The 15,082-nt window shown below is 35.6% G+C and overlaps 1 protein-coding gene and 1 long non-coding RNA gene across 4 annotated transcripts in view; one reads left to right on the top strand and one right to left on the bottom strand.

Moving 5' to 3' along the window:
• The window catches only part of LOC112904814, a 353,641-nt gene that overhangs the window by 95,153 nt on the left and 243,406 nt on the right, over positions 1-15,082 (top strand). For all 3 annotated transcript variants that reach the window (XR_003231383.1, XR_003231384.1, XR_003231385.1), the window contains exon 2: positions 7,114-7,212. This is a non-coding gene — a long non-coding RNA (uncharacterized LOC112904814). The remainder of the gene's footprint in view (positions 1-7,113; positions 7,213-15,082) is intronic.
• LOC108737011 (neuroligin-3-like) overlaps positions 1-15,082 on the bottom strand; it is a 241,664-nt gene that overhangs the window by 96,321 nt on the left and 130,261 nt on the right. The gene's annotated exons all lie outside the window — the stretch shown is intronic.

Below are 15,082 nucleotides of genomic sequence, written 5' to 3'. Positions count from 1 at the left end.
ATCTAGGTCGTCTACCTCTACCCCTCCTAACTCCTGTTTCTGCCACTAATATGTCTCTAACTAGACCTTCATGCAGAAGGTGTCCTACCAACCTATCTCGCCTATTTTTTATTATTGACTTCCATAGAGTCCTCTGTTCTCCTATTCTTTCCAATACCTCTTCATTTCTAACCTTTTCTACCCACGATATCCTCATCATCCGCCTATAACACATTTCGAACGCTTCTAACCTTTTCTTTTCCACCGCTCCCACTGTCCATGTTTCGCACCCGTACAACGCCGTGCTCCAAACATAATTATAAATTATAAGAAATAATAATTTTCGCGGCGAGGATTGTGGATTACGTATACCTATTTTGCTGATTCATTTTTTTGACACCTATTCGACTTTTTTGGTTTGTATTCAAAAATGATATTTTGGAAACAGCTGCATGCCCCCCTTGCAACAGTCTGTAGGTTGGAAACTACTGTTCTCCTGTATTACAATTTATATTACTATTTTAATAAAGTTACTATAGCACTGCAACCACACTAAATCCTTATTATGTACTAATATTCCATTTTGCCATCCTGTAGATTAAGGGCGTTGTTTATTTTTTTAAGAGGAAAGTGGTGGAGAAATAATAAATATTAAAGTGGTAAAATTAACGTGCGTTTTTCATAACAGAAGTAGTTCATTCATCTTGTGTAGCGGCGCATTAGGAGTCGGATTCTGCTACATGGGAGAGTAAATATTTATCCTCCCGTCTGTTCTCCTCTCCTTCAAGCACTTAACGATCAGACAGCGATTTGTTATGCTCTTACGTACATATATTTATTGCCTTGGTAAAAAAATATTTTTTTTTGAGAAAAATCAATCATTTTCCATNACCTGCGCACCCCTTTAAAAAAAATTGTTGCGTCCCCTTAATTTTTCTAACAATCTAATTTCATAAATACTCAACAACTGATATTATAATTTATTTAATGGCTACAAGATAATACAATATTATGTAAAAATATACATAAAATGGATGGATGTTTTAGCATTTGTACCCGAAAAATTCGCGGCGAGGATTGTGGATTACGTATACCTATTTTGCTGATTCATTTTTTTGACACCTATTCGACTTTTTTGGTTTGTATTCAAAAATGATATTTTGGAAACAGCTGCATGCCCCCCTTGCAACAGTCTGTAGGTTGGAAACTACTGTTCTCCTGTATTACAATTTATATTACTATTTTAATAAAGTTACTATAGCACTGCAACCACACTAAATCCTTATTATGTACTAATATTCCATTTTGCCATCCTGTAGATTAAGGGCGTTGTTTATTTTTTTAAGAGGAAAGTGGTGGAGAAATAATAAATATTAAAGTGGTAAAATTAACGTGCGTTTTTCATAACAGAAGTAGTTCATTCATCTTGTGTAGCGGCGCATTAGGAGTCGGATTCTGCTACATGGGAGAGTAAATATTTATCCTCCCGTCTGTTCTCCTCTCCTTCAAGCACTTAACGATCAGACAGCGTTTTGTTATGCTCTTACGTACATATATTTATTGCCTTGGTAAAAAAATATTTTTTTTTGAGAAAAATCAATCATTTTCCATTATAACAATGACATTATGCAAATAAGCCGTAGGTATATTTTTCTCCAAATATATTTCATTAAAAATGTCTCAACATCAGTATGTAACATAAATATATTATTTTGTAGACTTGTATCGAAACACACTTAATTTCTGTAGTCACAAATCATTACCTTTTCGTATTTATCACGTCTTCGTATGACTTTAAGGTTCTTCTTTGCAAAAGTCTAAAATGGTTCTGCTGAACCATTGACGTATGTAAATTGGTTTGTTTGAAGCGCAAATGATGTAAAATTTGAATAATTTCATATTTACTCTGACTATAGAAGAAACGTTTTGTATGGAATTTCGGGTTTTCGTGTTTTATTTAGCCTAGTTCCAAAGAGCTTCTTTAAATTTTCTTGTATGATCAAGAAATTAAAATTTAAATCAAAATTGCATTAGTTTTGGTTAAAATGAGCAATTTAGGCAAATATTAACTTTCTCCCTTTGTTGGTGTAGGTAACACATCTGTTGTGCAAAGTTTGTTTTCGAACACTTTCAGTGCTTTCTCTTGTTCTTAACTCGACTGTGTCTAATTCGATTATCTATTCAGGCTTTTAGGTGAGAGATTGGATAAACAAGGGTCTGGCTGACGACCTACCTACTTGTCTCCATCAAGGTCCTTTCCCTTGTTTTCGGGCCCACTGATATGTCACTAAGGGGTTATTAAACACCTCTGTCATCCTGCATTATTGGAAATTCATGACTTTCTTTAAATTTAAATTTCAGCCAGACGAAACTTTTATAACAACTTAATATGAAGTCACATTAATTAATGTATAATCTATATTCAGTAGCCAAATAGTGATATTTTACGTACCTATTGGGATCCGTCAAATGGGCATACACCATCTGGTGGCAAAATTTATAACTCGAATGAGGGAAAAATTTACATAGGAACTGTGCACGCAAATTGTAAAATTGTTTATTAAAATAATAAAACACGTTAAAAAAGTAAAAATTTTTTTGATGATGGAGTCGACGAAGTTTTCTTCTAAAGTTAAATCAAATAAAAAGTTAATATGTTCAGTGAAAAGCTGCAATAGCACTTCAGACATAGATCTTCACTCTTCACCTACATTAACTACTTTCCAATAAAAACTAACCGTTTTATATATGTAAAAAATATATTCGGAAAATTAGAGAAAAAAGTAAACTAATAGAAGCTTGGATGAAAGCAGTAGGTATCAAAGAAGTGAATTCCGGAATAAAAATTTGTTCACGTCATTTTAATGCACATGATTATATTTCAGCAAGTATTTACCATCAGCCATAACCTTAATATTTAAAACTAGAATCATACTAAAATTATAAAGTGAGAAATTATTTATTCCTGTGTAATTGATTTAACACAATTCTAATGATACGATATAAGTATTTTGAGGTTAAGAACCTACCTGCTGCAATACAACAAAGTTGCAATAATGTGTTTGCAACGTTCTCTTAAATCGGCTTTGCACGTGCAAGTCATTGATATGATATTGCTTAAATCACCCAGAATCACCTCACCAATTATATAACGTGAATCACTTTTTAAATCCGAAGTTTGTAAAAAGTAGGCAGTAAACTTGACGGAATTTGAAGGCTAGCTTCCGGATTTGTTATTTCCGAATTTTATAATGTGATTGGCATTAAAAACACGCTCACCTTCAACGAAATTTCCTTTCCGAGGCTTTGTGTCAGCCCAATCACATATTGTGTCAATACTTATCATTTTATCGTAATTTAAAAACTTGGAAATTGCACGGTACACTATAGGAACTACGATAAATTTTCCCTAATCGGCGCCATGTTTTTAGGCCCCTCCCATTTGACGGATCCCAATATTCTGTTAATTTAAGTATGATAACATGATAAGTATAACAATATTTAAGTAGAACGAAACCGCGTAGGGACGTTATGAAGATATGGTGTCGCAAGGGTTGGCGCTGTTGTACATTCGGGAAAAATTTTGAGGCGAACATTGTAATTAGGTAACAATTGCAATTTCTGATAGCGAAAGGTTAAATAAACTTATGCATTCTATTAATAAAAAAGGTAATGTCTACTCAATTATTGTATAGGTACATATATGTAAAGTGACTCCTGATTTTTTTTCAGTCTAATTTTATCAATTTAATGCTATAGATACGTTCGGCATGTTTAACTTTTATTAAAGATCGAAACTGACTCAGATGGCCCTAAACAATAGCTACAGGTAATAAAATAAATTGAGCGGCAGGCAAATTTTTCACAGTCGAAACAGTTTTTTATTGCAGTACGATATACAAATGGCAAACAATAAACTAGTGCCATATTTAACCCGCGGCAGATAACGGAGCATGGCCGCCGTATTGAGTCGAAAATTATTTCTATGCAGATATCGGCGTACAGATTGCATTTCATTCATATTAACGGAATTGCCAATAATAATCACCGATAAGGCACGAATTACGACTCGCTCAAACCGCCGTTTTATTTCTGGAACGTTGCCAATACCGACGTCGGCGTCGGTCGCGTCGCGTCGCCAGAAGAAAATTTAGATGCGGACGCGCTCGACCGACTTGTTTATCGGAATTTTCATAAATGCAAAACGTCATTATCTTTAAATAAATTAACGGAAATAAAGCATTTATCATTAAAAAACGATTAGAAAGAGGAAGAATTACAGCTTCCTTTTAGAGAATGTACGATTTTGAGAAATTCCCTAAAATAATCGTGCCTAACTGATTAAACATTTCTTAATTAACAGAAGTTCGAATACAGATAACTTCCGAACAAATAACTCATTGGATTTTCACCGTATCTCACATCAAATGATACCAAAAAAAAGGTCAAAACAATGCTCTATTTCATGTTTAATTGATAACTAATTGAATGTAAACAATAAGACGTTAGCGAAGAGACTCAAAGATTGAAACCTAACTATACTTCGTTTACTTTCTGTAGCGATGTGACCTTCAGTTTGACCGGCGCAAAGTAGAAAAGAACAGCACTAGGCCTGAAAAGGAAGGAGACAACTCTCGGCCAAACTCTTAACCGGTGAGGAGCGTATAATCCGTACAGTACTGCACGTAAAAATTGACCATTTTATCTACTACAATTGCATTGCTCAAATGTGCTGTTGTTGGTATCATTTACTACTGAAAATATCAACGAGATGTTTATTTATATTTGAAGACATATTAAAGGCTTTAACGCCTTTTTTGGTCTCTCACTACTATTCATGATTGAACAAAACTTTTGGCAGGTACTGTATGAAAAAGTATGTTTAATGAACAAGAGTCAAGGGTATAATGAACTTTTTCCTCCCTACCCACCCATTCGAAGGCGCACATCGCTAGAGAAAGTAAATGAAGTATACTTACGCAAACTGTTGTGAAAATGATGGAAAATTGAAGAAGTGAATCCACCACCCCCAACAGTTTATGACCAAGGAGCTCAAAATTAGTCAGCTAATAACAAAAGCAATCATATCAAGGAAACACTTGACGAAAGAAAGGAAGCAAAGCAAAAGTTCAAAAATTGCCAGGCGGTTCCTTCATTTTCCAAATGAAAAAAACATTGGGTATTATTTAATGAAATGTTTGGAATTTATTTTGTTCTAACTACGTTTACTGAATGATTTCTCTTTATTATCAGAGAACGCCCACCGCATCATTAATTTTAAGTTTTAAGTGAATTTTTTAAACTTCATAAAAAGCTAGTGAGTCTGCCAGTGATAGATTGCCAAATAAAACTATTTTATTTTCCTCTCTCGCTGTAATGACCCTTATAGTTTTGTTTTTTATTCACCAATCCGCATTTTGTTGTTCTCCGGAACTGAACGATACATTAAACTACTTCTTTTGAGCATCTGATAAAACTTTATACGGTAATAAAAGTTCAAGTCATTTGATTAAGACATTACATTTGACCGGAGAGTAGATTGAAAAGCTTACAGTACAAACTACAAAATAAAAGGAAATTTATCTAAAGGTTAACTGTAAGTCACAGTGAAATATTTTTTTATAGCTTTTCCTAGTACGTATTATAAGATCATTCGATAAATAATAAATTGCTTTTTCATGAATCCACTCATGATAGTATGAATAACTCTGATTTTTAATTAAGTTATTTCTGTAAGCGTATTTCATCAACATAAGGTCGTCAGTCTGGTTGGACACGTACCTACCTCCACTCTTTCCTATCCTGGGCTAAACTTCGCATTTCCCTAAAACTAGAACAGCCCACGCCCTTAACTATTTGCGAACAGTAATCTAATCTAGGTCTACCTCTACCCCTCCTAACTCCTGCTTCTGCCTCTAATATGTCTCTGACTAAACCTTCATGCCTAAGAAGGTGTCCTACCAACCTATCTCGCCTATTTGTTATTGACTTCCATAGAGTCCACTGTTCTCCTATTCTTTCCAATACCATTTCATATCTAACCTTTTCTTCCCACGATATCCTCATCATCCGCCTATAACACCCCATTTCGAACAATTCTAACTTTTTCTTTTCGGCCGCTCCCACTGTCCACGTTTCGCACCCGTACTCCAAACATACGTCTTTAACAACCATTTTCGAATTTCTAAATTAACCGTTCGCGAGCATAGAAGTAAACGTATTTAGTAAGTAAAAAAATTGGAAGCCAAACCGTTAAACATTGGTTGAGGTGACGAATATAGAATATTTTGTTCGATGTGCGTAAGTTTTATTTTAGTACTAATACATAGCCAATTTATGAAGATAACAAACTTACTTTTTTCACAAAAACAGTTCGAAAAAGTTTATTTCTTGTTGCCGTAAGTTTTACATCCATTTCGATCTATAAAATCGTATGTGTACCGTCTTCTAGAGTCCACACGTTTAGTCCTTCGCTGGTCTTTGTCTGTTTATTGTTTTGCGATTCTGAAATCAAAGCGAAACTTCTGCTTCTTGTGGCGAGAGAAAATCCACCCTTCCGGTGGTTCTATGTCATCCTGGGCCCTTTTATGAGCGGTTTAAGCCGAACTAGCGGCTGCAAAAGCTGCTGCCTTTTTGATCTTGCCCCACTCACCATTCTCAGCAACTCTGATCCTGGTATTAATATGTAACAGGCCTCGTGGTCAACCACAAGCAGCTCTGTCAAATGGCAGAACATAAAAGCCTATAAAGGGACCATCGCCAACGGTAGCGGTTGCAACCCTCCTTGGAATGGATTAATTAGAATTCACCTGTGACCTCTAGTTCTCGTTACCGTCGAACCCTTTTCTCACGCAGTCTAATTACGCATCGGCTACCGATTTGAATAATATAGATCGAAATTAATCGATTTTATTGAATTGTCATTAACGGTCCGACCAATAAATGACCAGTAATTTGAGTATAAAGTAACCAGTTGTTAATTATATGAATATTTAATATTATAATGCCAAATTCGCATGGAAAGAGTGAGAATTTATTATTTTTTTCTCGTTTTGAGTAATTAGCACATATTTATTTTAAGCAAATTTTGCGGTTACAATACATATTAAAAACTACATTTTTAATATTTTTCAGATAAAATGGAGTAGCAATATAAGAAAGATAAATTCAGATATTTACCAATCCTGGATTACCTACCTACTCATGCCAGAGTCCACAGGGAAAGCTTTTCTAGTAAGTTAATAAATAACAATTTTATATTATAGTAAATTTAAGGCTGTAATTTTGATAATTGAACAATAGCATGGTGTACATATTGGTGTATATTTATTTATTTCGAAATTTATTTATTTCCCCTCTCTATGTAGCTAACATAGTTCGATTTTCATTACTGGTATGACTTCTACACCTTTAAGTAAAAAATTGTTTTACCATCAGTGTAAACAATTTAAAAGGTGAACGGTTGAGACTTGATGTTCTTTTGCCTTCTGCAAACTTTTCCGCGGTATTTTCTTGAAATTCCATTGGGTAACGATTATGCAGATTAAGATTTACACCATCTCTCAATTATGAGCGCTTCAGAAGATAATGAAAACGGATTTCACTTTAAGAAATTCAAACTTTGTGTTATTTCGTTAAATGTCGGAGTAAATCTCTTCATTTCCTTTAAAAGGAAACGAAATTAACATATCTATCTCCCTTTTTCCTTAACAGGAAAAGGAATTAACTTTTTCCCTTATTCGTTAATTTAATTTAAATTTTTGGAAATGCAGTCAATTTATCTTCTCGAATTTTATGACATATAAATGTAGGCACGTTATATAAACATATAAAGTTGAACTTAACTAACGCTATCAAATATTTTATTTGAAAATGCATTTCGGTCAGCTTCTATACGTAACTTTATTATGGTGCGTCTTTATTTAAAGTTGTTTCTCTAAACTAATGTTTAATAACACGAAATGATCTTTGAATTTGTTAGAAATGTAACAACGTAAGTGACCTGTGCTTCATCTAGTACTCGGCCTAACGAGAGTATTGTGAATGGTCTTACTGCATATGGGTGAGTTGTTGTCCGGGCTGATGGGCCGTGGTCTGTTGGGTTGTTTTCCCGACGTTTCATCTACAATTGTTGTGGACATTTTCAACAAGTGCTGTTGTCGTCGTTTCGCAACAGAGAAGACTTCGACATCGCCCCTGAAAATGTCCACCACAGTTGGGGATGAAACGTCGGGGAAACAACTCAACAGACTACGGCCTATCAGCCCGGCCAACAACCCACTTATATCCGACGCCGGTCGTGAAAGTCTATAATTAACATCGGTCTTATTGCGGTTTGATTTTTTTAACTATAAAGAAGAAATTGTCGCTTTAGAAAGCGACCAACGCACCTTGGGATTATCCATTGACCATTGCTAAATATTAAATCACTGAAGTAATATCTTTGGCTCGGTAGTTTGAACGTTGACGTTAGATGGCGACGTGTTTTTCATTTTATTAGGACGATGTGTCACGGTAGTGAGCGTAACAATTTAGAAGGTGATGTAACGAGTTTGGGTGAACGACAAGTTCTATAATCTTGTATCGTGCACGTCCCATTTCAAGACAAAGTAATTCCTGGCAGCTTTTGTTGAATGCAACCTTAATCCTATCCCCGCTGAAATCTCAAATCCTAAGTTACGTCGCCCGATGTGCTACAGGCGTCATTGTACGTCGTCTTGTTTATTTGCGTTGATTTATGGGTCGTACTGGCTCCGACTCGGATTGCAAACGTGCCTCAACAATGGTATACTAGCACCAGAAAGCCTGTTCTGACATTATGAACCGCAGTTTCATCATTCTGCACTTACACCGACATTTTCGCATGCATCGCTTCAGACTTCTGATCTCTGCCACACAACTGCCGGTGGTTGGTTCGAAACGTTGACTGAATCATCAACCATTCACATAACGGTTCGACAGATATCTACCAAAGGCTTAATCAATAGTCTACATACATACACAAAGGCTTGCTCCATATCTATACATCCAACACATCCAGTTCATTTATTGTCCTCCTCACTATTTTAAAAACAGACATGTGAAATAGTTCATCTCGGTTTCCTCTCTACTATTTTTGTAGATTCTCCCCTTTTGTAAAATTTTCGTGACATTTCTCTACCGAATAAGTCAAAGTGACTGTATTTTGAAACAGTATACGGAGCGGAGGCTTAAGTTTTTTATCACTCGAGGCTCAGCAGTTTCAAATCCGGAATTAAGAACGTTATATTATTGTTTTAATGAAAGCTTTGCAAAAGCGGGTTAAGCTTTTGATCTCGTACCAAAAAGAGATTAATTCACGGAACAGTTAAGCTGCAAAGAAAACTCTAACGCGAATACCAGCAGCATCTGAAACTTTGAAAACTTTATAGGTAGCTTGTTGTTTTGTTTATATTGCGGTGGTAAATAAAATTATGAACCCGCCAGTACGAATAATTTATTTGGAATTAAAGAACTGAAACGACTAATGGGTAGGTACTTAATTTAATTACTTATCTACAGTTCGTAACTTCTTTATTATCAAGAACATTCACCGTTTACAGTATGTAACTATACAGTTTTGTGAGAATTAGAATAGTCCAAATAATAGTTGAATTTAGAAAATACCACAAATGGCGCGATAAACGCCATCTGTAGTACGATGGTACATTTTAGGATTACGTATGCTCCAACAAGGTCTACTTGTGTGGATATCTGCTTGCAGAAACGAATCCCGGCGTAGCTAACCTCAACGTGATAGGTATGTTACCATAATCGAATACAATAATTCGAAATGGTCTGTATTCTGTCGAAACTGCCAGACCCGGATCGCGATTTCGATCTTTTTGGATCTCATCAGCGCGTAGCAGACAGCTCCCACAGAACATAGACCAACTTTTACCTGCTGTCCTAACAGTGCGTTTTAGAAATATAGACCACTTCGAATTATTTTATTCGATTATGGTGACGTGCCTATCACGTTGAGGTTAGCTACGCCGGGATTCGTTTCTGCAAGTAGATATCCACACAAGTGGACCTTGTTGGAGCATACGTAATCCTAAAATGTACCATCGTACTACAGATGGCGTTTATCGCGCCATTTGTGGTATTTTCTAAAACGCACTGTTAAGACAGCAGGTAAAAGTTGGTCTGTGTTTTGTCGGAGCTGTCTGCGACGCGCTGATGAGATCCAAAAAGATCGAAATCGCGATCCGCGTCTGGCAGTTTCGACAGAATACATACCACTTAGAATTATTTTAATAGTTGAATTGTTTCGACAATTAATTTCTGTACGTAAAAAGGTGTAACCTAATCGAGTCAACAAGATAAAGAAAATCGCATCTTGGTTAGGTCCGAACATTTTTCTGTTTCACGTCCGACTGCAAAAAGTAGTCGAGGGTTAAAGTTCCGCCAGCAATTTCGATCTGGTATGTGGGTTGTCGAGAGTGGCAGGGTCTCGAGTGGCGTTGTCGTCGTTGCCGCATTATGACCCTGCAACGCCCTGATAACTGGTGATTGGCGTCGGAATGGACGTCCAGATACCACTACAGGCAACCCGATTGTTCGACGTATCGCTCCAGAATTCCGAACGAGCGCTGCTTTCTTTCTGTCAACTGAGGGTTTTAGAGGGCAACGAATGTCCACTTGATTTATCGGAGACTTTGCAGTCGAGAATTTCTTACTTACATTTAAAACTTGTTAGAATTCTTATAGTAGACAGGTAAAACATTAAAAGAATATAGTTTATACTAGAAGAACAAATTTGTTCTATGTTTTTAAGTTTAAAGGTATAATGTCTAAAAAGAGGCAGTGTATCATAATCATATTAAATAAATATGCTCTTTTGGACGTTGTTCGGTTTGGCCTTTATATTACTATTTTAATAAAGTTACTATAGCACTGCAACCACACTAAATCCTTATTATGTACTAATATTCCATTTTGCCATCCTGTAGATTAAGGGCGTTGTTTATTTTTTTAAGAGGAAAGTGGTGGAGAAATAATAAATATTAAAGTGGTAAAATTAACGTGCGTTTTTCATAACAGAAGTAGTTCATTCATCTTGTGTAGCGGCGCATTAGGAGTCGGATTCTGCTACATGGGAGAGTAAATATTTATCCTCCCGTCTGTTCTCCTCTCCTTCAAGCACTTAACGATCAGACAGCGATTTGTTATGCTCTTACGTACATATATTTATTGCCTTGGTAAAAAAATATTTTTTTTTGAGAAAAATCAATCATTTTCCATTATAACAATGACATTATGCAAATAAGCCGTAGGTATATTTTTCTCCAAATATATTTCATTAAAAATGTCTCAACATCAGTATGTAACATAAATATATTATTTTGTAGACTTGTATCGAAACACACTTAATTTCTGTAGTCACAAATCATTACCTTTTCGTATTTATCACGTCTTCGTATGACTTTAAGGTTCTTCTTTGCAAAAGTCTAAAATGGTTCTGCTGAACCATTGACGTATGTAAATTGGTTTGTTTGAAGCGCAAATGATGTAAAATTTGAATAATTTCATATTTACTCTGACTATAGAAGAAACGTTTTGTATGGAATTTCGGGTTTTCGTGTTTTATTTAGCCTAGTTCCAAAGAGCTTCTTTAAATTTTCTTGTATGATCAAGAAATTAAAATTTAAATCAAAATTGCATTAGTTTTGGTTAAAATGAGCAATTTAGGCAAATATTAACTTTCTCCCTTTGTTGGTGTAGGTAACACATCTGTTGTGCAAAGTTTGTTTTCGAACACTTTCAGTGCTTTCTCTTGTTCTTAACTCGACTGTGTCTAATTCGATTATCTATTCAGGCTTTTAGGTGAGAGATTGGATAAACAAGGGTCTGGCTGACGACCTACCTACTTGTCTCCNGCGGCGGAAAAGAAAAGGTTAGAAGCGTTCGAAATGTGGTGTTATAGGCGGATGATGAGGATATCGTGGGTAGAAAAGGTTAGAAATGAAGAGGTATTGGAAAGAATAGGAGAACAGAGGACTCTATGGAAGTCAAAAAAAAATAGGCGAAATAGGTTGGTAGGACACCTTCTCAGGCATGAAGATCTAATCAGAAACATATTAAAGGCAGAAACAGGAGTTAGGAGGGGTAGAGGTAGATCTAGATTAGATTAATGTTTGCAAATAGTTAAGCATGTGGGCTGTTTTAGTTTTAGGAAAATGCGAAGATTAGCTCAGGATAGGAAAGAGTGGAGGTACGTGTCCAACCAGTCTTACGATTGACGACCTTATGATGATGATGAAAATTCAATTTTATTTAAATTAAATCGAACACGTGTTTGTATGTGTAGTTGGACACATTATTCGCTAGTTTATCTGATAAATCGGGACAAATCGCCGATCATATTAGTTTAAAATTCAACTGACAAAGTGCTAGTCTCATCGTGACGCCGATTTTGCAAGCCTTTATCAGGTTTGCTTTGCGAGACACTCTACACTCTACATTCAATTTTGTTGAGTGGTGGCATCTGTTTCGACGAAACTCCTCTGTCTCCTCGGCATCTCGATTTGCACCGTTCGTTCTACTAGAGCGCGGCGCCTTCTTACGGTAATTTAATTTTTTCAAATGCCGACAACGACGACAACAAGCAATTTTCACGACACAATTTTATTGTTTGCGCTAGAGTCACTTAACGCTCATCCTTTTGGACGTTTTTTCTCGTTGACTCACTTAATGAAATTTCCGATCTCGTATACCAAAACGAACGCCAAAATAAAGTATTTATTTAATACCCGTTCTAACATTAATTTTTTTAAGCTAATTTCAGTCCCTCAATGAATTACACATTCAAGATGAAACTTCATAAGAAATATATTGTGTGACTGCACAAATGAATCTTTTTTAACTTACTAAACAGTAAGTTAGATACTAAGAAAGGTGCAACCATTACTTGAACTTACGATTGGAAACGAATAAAGAAAATATGGCCTCTTTCTGCTGCTTTTTACTTCATTCCTCTGCAAGTAATTTGATGCATGTTGAAAGTAAGTTTTACAATCGTACAGAAGAAGTACATTATTTGAAATACAAGAAAACATGCCAACATCGCACGTGTACTAGGAAAACGTTGAATCGGTTATTTCCCATTCCTTTTATGCCACCAGCATCGACTTTTATCATTATTTCGATTTATTTTTCCGACCATGTGTAGGTACATTTGTTGTGGAAGTGCTAGAGCTATTTTAACGAACGGGCTCGTTATCGTTTGTTATCGGTAACACAAACACATGTCGTCGGCAGGTGAACAATTAAAAGGAAAGAATCGATTACTGAGGTGGAAAAGGCTTTAGAAAAGTAAATGTGCACGAGTAGAGCAGAATTTTAATTAGAATTTACATTGCTGAACATCCATCGTGTCACTCACACAATAAGAATATTAGGCAATGTTTTGGGCTTGATAAATAAAACGTGAATCGATGCATCTTTATCATATAAATATCACAATTAATCAATAAGTTATTACTCCGTACAGGCATGTACGAGAAAATCAATACATCGATTCCCGGCGGCTCTTGAGTATGTCCGCAGGCAGGGACCGACAGATAGCCGACAACCATTTTGCCAAAGACGCGGACGATAGTAAATCATACCTTGTGTTGCATCTTTACATTACTATGTTTTATTTTATTTTGCATACTAATTTTATTATTGTCGGAAATTTTAAGTATTATTTTCTATTTGTATACAAATTCNAATTACTACTGAAAATATCAACGAGATGTTTATTTATATTTGAAGACATATTAAAGGCTTTAACGCCTTTTTTGGTCTCTCACTACTATTCATGATTGAACAAAACTTTTGGCAGGTACTGTATGAAAAAGTATGTTTAATGAACAAGAGTCAAGGGTATAATGAACTTTTTCCTCCCTACCCACCCATTCGAAGGCGCACATCGCTAGAGAAAGTAAATGAAGTATACTTACGCAAACTGTTGTGAAAATGATGGAAAATTGAAGAAGTGAATCCACCACCCCCAACAGTTTATGACCAAGGAGCTCAAAATTAGTCAGCTAATAACAAAAGCAATCATATCAAGGAAACACTTGACGAAAGAAAGGAAGCAAAGCAAAAGTTCAAAAATTGCCAGGCGGTTCCTTCATTTTCCAAATGAAAAAAACATTGGGTATTATTTAATGAAATGTTTGGAATTTATTTTGTTCTAACTACGTTTACTGAATGATTTCTCTTTATTATCAGAGAACGCCCACCGCATCATTAATTTTAAGTTTTAAGTGAATTTTTTAAACTTCATAAAAAGCTAGTGAGTCTGCCAGTGATAGATTGCCAAATAAAACTATTTTATTTTCCTCTCTCGCTGTAATGACCCTTATAGTTTTGTTTTTTATTCACCAATCCGCATTTTGTTGTTCTCCGGAACTGAACGATACATTAAACTACTTCTTTTGAGCATCTGATAAAACTTTATACGGTAATAAAAGTTCAAGTCATTTGATTAAGACATTACATTTGACCGGAGAGTAGATTGAAAAGCTTACAGTACAAACTACAAAATAAAAGGAAATTTATCTAAAGGTTAACTGTAAGTCACAGTGAAATATTTTTTTATAGCTTTTCCTAGTACGTATTATAAGATCATTCGATAAATAATAAATTGCTTTTTCATGAATCCACTCATGATAGTATGAATAACTCTGATTTTTAATTAAGTTATTTCTGTAAGCGTATTTCATCAACATAAGGTCGTCAGTCTGGTTGGACACGTACCTACCTCCACTCTTTCCTATCCTGGGCTAAACTTCGCATTTCCCTAAAACTAGAACAGCCCACGCCCTTAACTATTTGCGAACAGTAATCTAATCTAGGTCTACCTCTACCCCTCCTAACTCCTGCTTCTGCCTCTAATATGTCTCTGACTAAACCTTCATGCCTAAGAAGGTGTCCTACCAACCTATCTCGCCTATTTGTTATTGACTTCCATAGAGTCCTCTGTTCTCCTATTCTTTCCAATACCATTTCATATCTAACCTTTTCTTCCCACGATATCCTCATCATCCGCCTATAACACCCCATTTCGAACGCTTCTAACCTTTTCTTTTCC

This window comes from Agrilus planipennis, unplaced genomic scaffold, assembly GCF_000699045.2.
Source record: "Agrilus planipennis isolate EAB-ADULT unplaced genomic scaffold, Apla_2.0 scaffold98, whole genome shotgun sequence".
Classification (NCBI taxonomy): domain Eukaryota; kingdom Metazoa; phylum Arthropoda; class Insecta; order Coleoptera; family Buprestidae; genus Agrilus; species Agrilus planipennis.
Note: the sequence above shows the minus strand (reverse complement) of the source record. Positions and strands in the feature narration are given on the sequence as shown.